This window comes from Tupaia chinensis, unplaced genomic scaffold (genome assembly GCF_000334495.1).
Source record: "Tupaia chinensis unplaced genomic scaffold, TupChi_1.0 Scaffold000146_1, whole genome shotgun sequence".
In the NCBI taxonomy this organism is placed as follows: domain Eukaryota; kingdom Metazoa; phylum Chordata; class Mammalia; order Scandentia; family Tupaiidae; genus Tupaia; species Tupaia belangeri.
In genome coordinates this window covers 610,005-615,960 of record NW_006159616.1, presented here as the reverse complement: position 1 = coordinate 615,960, position 5,956 = coordinate 610,005, and positions in this window count along the sequence as shown.

Below are 5,956 nucleotides of genomic sequence, written 5' to 3'. Positions count from 1 at the left end.
CTCTATGTGTCTCTCTGATCAAATTAAAAAAAAAAAAGAATGAATAAATAAAATTAAATAATTCTAAAAAAGAAAATTAATGAATTAATTCTATAAAAATGATAGCAACTGTGATAGAGCAAAGACCGTGGTTCTGAGTTTCCTGGCAATCAGAGCAAGTAGGGAAACAGGATGAACAACAAGTTGTTTGGGAAATAGTGAACAAGTGATTAAGTGCACAGACTTTGGAGTCTGATTATGTGTTTTTGTTTTTGTTTTTGTTTTTTTTTTGGAAAGGTTTTTGCAACAGGGTGCATGCGCTCGCCGGAGAGAGACAGAAAGAGAGAGACAAAGAGACAGAAAGCGAGAAATCACCCCCCGGGGGGTTGGCCATGCCACAATCCCTTCTCCTCCATTCTCCTCTCAGGATCTTGGGCACGCATGCACAAGTGCCTGGTGTGAATTTAAGCAACCAGGTCTGGGACTCAAACCATGGTCGACTATGTGGGAGTCCAGCAACATAGCCATTACACTAACTGCTGGTCCCAGATTATGTTTTTTTTTTTTTTAAAGAATTATTTATTTATTTATTAAGTTCCATCTGTTATGATTATTTTTTAATTTGACTAGAGAGAGACAGAGAGAGAAAGGGAAAATGAGAAAGCGAGCCACCAGGTCCAGGACTCGAACTGCAGTTGGCATGTGGGAATCCAGCACCTTTAGCTGCCATGCTACCTGCCGGCTCCCAGACTACGTTATTTGAAACCCCAACCCTATCACTTACTAGTCATGAGACCTTAAGCAATTATTTAACTTTTCTTTTTTTTAAAGATCAAGGGGACAATGGGGACCAGCAGGTGGCGTGGTGGTTAAGGCGCTGGACACTCCACATGGCTGACCACGGTTCGAGTCCTGAATCTGGTGGCTTGCTTTCTCACTTCCCCTCTCTCTCACCCTCTGTCTCTCTCTGATCAAACTAAAAAATAAATTAATGAATAAATTAAATAAATAAATAAATACATAAAATACAATAAATAAATAAAATAAATGGGACCAGCAGTTGGCGTAATGGTTATGTCACTGGACTCCCATGTAGTCGACCACAGTTTGCGTCGCGGACCTGGTGGCTTAAACTCACATCAGGTGCTTGTGCGTGCGTGCCCAAGATCCCGAGAGGAGAATGGAGGAGAAGGGATTGCGGCGTGACCATCCCCCGTGGGGGGTGATTTCTCGCTTTCTGTCTCTCTGTCTCTCTGTCTCTCTGCCTGTCTGACGAGCACACGCGCCCTATAGCAAAAAAAAAACCCTCTGGGGGAAAAAAAAGAATTATTTTATTTAACTTTATTTATTTATGTATTTTTTTCATTTGACCAGAAAGGGGCTGAGTAAGAGACAGAGAGAGGGAAAGTGAAAGCAAGCCACCAGATCTGGAACTCGAACCGCAGTCGGCCATGTGGGAGTCCAGGGCCCTTAACCACCATGCCACTTGCCAGCCCCTACTTTTTCTATGCTTCTGTTTCTTTACCTGAAAAGTGAGGGTAATATAATAGTAAAGCCCTTCTCTTAGGGTCGTTGGAGAAATTAAATCCATCAAGGCATCGTCAGTTTCTACAATGGGCCTGTTGTGTGGTGAACTGCGTAAGAAGAATGAACTGTTACTGTAATATGATCGGAGGAGTCAGGCCAGTGATTTGGGAGAGATAAATTTTTGTTTATTTTGTTTTTTTGTTTTGTTTTGCCATAGGGTGTATGCACTCACAGGAGAGAGACAGAGAGGGAAAGTGAGACATCGCTCCCCATGGGGAATGGCCACGCCACAATCCCTTCTCTATTCTCCTCTCAGGATTTTTGAGCCCACACACACAAATGCCTAGCATAATTTTTTTTCTTTTTTCTTTTTTTCTCTTTTTTGGAGAGGTTTTTGCTATGGGGCGTGTGCGCTTGCCAGACAGACAGACAGAGACAGAGAGACAGAAAGCGAGAAATCACCCCCCAGGGGGGATGGCCATGCCGCAATCCCTTCTTCTCCATTCTCCTCTCGGGATCTTGGGCACGCACGCACACGCGCCTGGCGTGAGTTTTAAGCCACCGGGTCCGGGACTTGAACCCAGGTCGACTACGTGGGAGTCCAGCGACATAGCCATTATGCTAACTGCTGGTCCCTTTTTTCTTTATTTTTTTTTAAGGGAGATTTTTGCTAAAATCTGCAATCCCCTCTCCTCCATTCTCCTCTTGGGATTTTGGGCATGCACACACACACACCTATGCAAGTTTCAAGACAGTGAGTTCAGGGACCAGCAGTTAGCGTAATGGCTATGTCGCTGGACTCCCGTGTTGTCGACCGGGATTCGAGTCCCGGACCCAGCAGCTTCAATTCACGCCGGGCACGTGTGCTTGCGTGCCCAAGATCCCTAGAGGAGAATGGAGGAGAAGGGATTGCGGCATGGTCATCCCCCCTGGGGGGTGATTTCTCACTTTCTATCTCTCTGTCTTTCTGGCGAGCACGCACCCTGTAGCAAAAAACCTCTCCAAAAACAGAAAGAAACAAAAAACCACAGTGGGTTCAGAACTCCAACTGTGGTCACTGTGTGGGTCCAGCACCTTATCCACCCTGCCATCTCTGGCCCCAGAGAAACAGGTTTCTCACAGAACTCTCAGAGGAATAGATTATACAAGAGACCTTAACTAATACAATGGATGGTGCTTGGGGACCAGCAGATGGTGGAATGTTACGTCGCTGGACTCCTATGTAGTCTACTGCGGTTCGAGTCCTGGACCCGAAGGCTTAAAACTCATGCCAGGCGTGTGTGTGCATGCCCAAAACCCTGAGAGGAGAATGGAGGAGAAGGAATTGCAGTGTGGCCATCAGCCCTGGAGGGTGTTTTCTTGCTTTCTGTCTCTGTCTCTCCCTGTCTCTCTGATGAGCACACACCCTCTAGCAAAAATCTCTCTCTCTAAAAAAATGGACGGTGCCTCAATCTGAGTTTTTTGTTTGTTTTTAGTTTGTTGGAGGGTAGAGCACTCACCAGAGAAAGGTGGGGAGGGAGAGAGAGAGTGAGAAAGCACCGCCCTAGGGGAACTGTATGGTACTGAAGTCCCTGCTCTTCCACTCTCCCGGGATTTTGCACACACACGGCACCCGGCATGTTTTCCCAGCTGCTGGGGCCAGGACTGGAACTGCACATTCAGCCATGTGGAATTCAACTGCCTCAACCACTGGCTGGCCCCGGCAATCTGGGTTTTGTTTTGCTTTGTTTCTTTAGAGTTATTTAATTTAATTCATTTATTATTACATTTTTATTTGACCAGAAGGGGAGTGGGGATGGGAGGGGAGTGAGTAAGCCAGCCGCCAGGTTGGGGACTTAAGCCCTCAGCCATGTGGACCAGCGCCTCAACCACCAGCCACCTTCCCGCCAGCCACCTTCCAGCGTCGCCCTGCAAGCCCCTGGTTGGGGGTTGGACCTCGGTGCATGGGGATCTGCTCCCTAGGCAGCAGGACCAGCCCGTCAGTCTGAGTTTCCTGGGAACAGCTCCGTCCTGTGTCCCTCGACTATGTCTCTTATGGGCTTCCTGCCCAGGCAAGTCTTGGTATTCTCAGAGGGTGATCGCAGGGCAGGTGCTGGGGAGCCCCGGGCTGACCTGTCCACAGGCTGGGAAGTGTGGCGTGAGGAGCAAGGGGGTGGGTGTCAGACCCAGTGCATGTACTAGCCTCTCCAGGCCTCAGTTTCATCAACTTCGTGGAGACAATAAAAAATAGTACCTGCTTAAGAGAGTTGCCACAGGGCCGGCAGGTGGAGTGGTGGTTAAGGGCGCTGGACTCCCATATGGCCGGCCACAGTTAGGTCCTGGACCTGGTGGCTGGTTTTCTCTCTTTCTCTCTCTCCCTCTCTGGTCAAATTAAAATAAATAAATAAAATTCAATAAAATAATTAAAAAAGGGAGAGAAAATTGCCATAAAAATTACATGAAAAGAAGTCAGCCCTGGGTGGGGCAGTTAAGCATGGTTTAGAGGAGGGATCACACACAGCTGGCAGGAGTTCGAATCCCAGCCCTGGCAGCAACACTCCAGATCCTGGCAGGATGGAGAATTGGAAGAAGGACTGCAGTGTAATCAGGCCCCACCGAGGGGTATTTTTTTCTCTCTTGTGAGTGCACGTGCATGTGTGTGTGTATTTTATCATGAAGAAAGTAAAAAACCAAAATTACGTGAAAGAATATATGCAAAACGTGTTAACAACAACTGAGGTGATAGGAAGACTGGTACACAAGCACTCACACAACAGGGAAGAAACAAACAAAATAAAACAATCTCGGGCTAGCAGGTGGCGTAGTGGTGAAGGCACGGGATTTCCACAAGACCGACCACAGTTCGAGTCCTGGACCTGGCGGCTTGCTTTCTCACTTTCTCTCTGTCTCTCTCTGGTGAGTGCATGTGCCCTATAGCAAATTGAAAATAAGAATAATAAAATCTAATAGATAATTCTTTTAAAAAACATAGAAATCTCACCTGGGAGCCATGGAATAAAGAGAGAATAATGTTAATGCTTCTAAAACTGGAACAGACATGACCCATTTCCCTCAGAACGTGGCCCTGGGCTAACCGAAGCATCATTTTGTGTTTGGGTCCTGGCTGGAGTTCCCTTGACCTAATTCCTTTTGGTGTCAGCCCAAGCCGGCCTGTTTGTGGAGCTACTCTGGCCTGGAGAAGCACCGCAGAGCCAGGATGGCCGCACTGGCCCTGCAAGACCACTCTGGGAGACGGGGAGTCCGAAGCTCCCCTTCGGGCGCATCCGTGCTGAGCCTCATCACAGCAGCGTGCCCAGCCGCACAGCAGCCTCGAGGAGTGAGCCCCGTTCTTAGTCACGTTTACAGACGAGAAAGCTGAGGCTCAGGGGCCTGGCCATGTCACACAGCCGAGAAGTGGCAGAGCTCGGATCGGAAAGAGGGTGCGTTTCTGACCAGTAGACTACACTGCCTTCGCCCTTCCACCCAGCCCAGCATCTGGGCCCTCTCGTTAGGCACCCTCTCTCTTTTCCCACACTGCACACACATCAGAGGTCTTCTAGGGCATACCCGCTGCTGGGGCCACTCACTCCTCCCGAGCTCCAGCGCAGCCCCCTTCCCTGTGGGCAAGACAGGAAAGTTTCCCTGGGGTCCCCGCGGAAAACAAGAAGCTCTGGGTGGATGGACAACCGGCCCCCACCGCCCGGCTCACTTCAGCCTACGGCCTCGTTTGCTTAGCCTCCTGGTCGGCCTGCCTGCCTCCAGGCTCCTCCACGCCATTCCTCGCTCACACAGTGTCCTCTCAGCACGGAGCTGTGTCACTCCTCTGCAGAATTTCCGCCATTGAGTGCTTCTTTTCTTTTTTGCCAGAGGCCATGTGCATTGGAGCAAGGCTGGGGGGGACGGGGAAGGGCAGAAGAACCACGCCGCCATCCCTTCTCCTTCACTCCTCTCAGGATTCGGGGCATACACGCATGCACAGGTGCCTGTTTTTTTCTAAGCCGCCAGGTCCAGGACTCGAACCATGCAGTTGGCCTTGTGGGATCCAGCCCCCTTAACCTTCACACCACGGGCTGGCCCATCTCTCTATGGCTTTCAAAGCTGATGGTTTGGTTTAGTCGCTGAGGTCCAGCCTATTTCTCTGACCCCGTCTTCCCCCTTGGGCACCTCTGGCCCCCAGCAACCCACACCATTCATTTCTAGCCTCGGAGCCTTTGCTGGCATGAGATGCTCAAGAGTGTGAATGAGGGACCAGCAGTTAGCGTAATGGCTGTCGCTGGACTCCCATGTAGTCGACCGCGATTTGAGTCCGGGACCCGGTGGCTTAAACTCACACCGGGCGCGTGTGCGAGCATGCCCAAGATCCCGAGAGGAGAATGGAGGAGAAGGGATCGCGGTGTGGCCATCCCCCATGGGGGGTGATTTCTCGCTTTCTGTCTCTCTGTCTGTCTGGCGAGTGCACGCGCCCTATAGT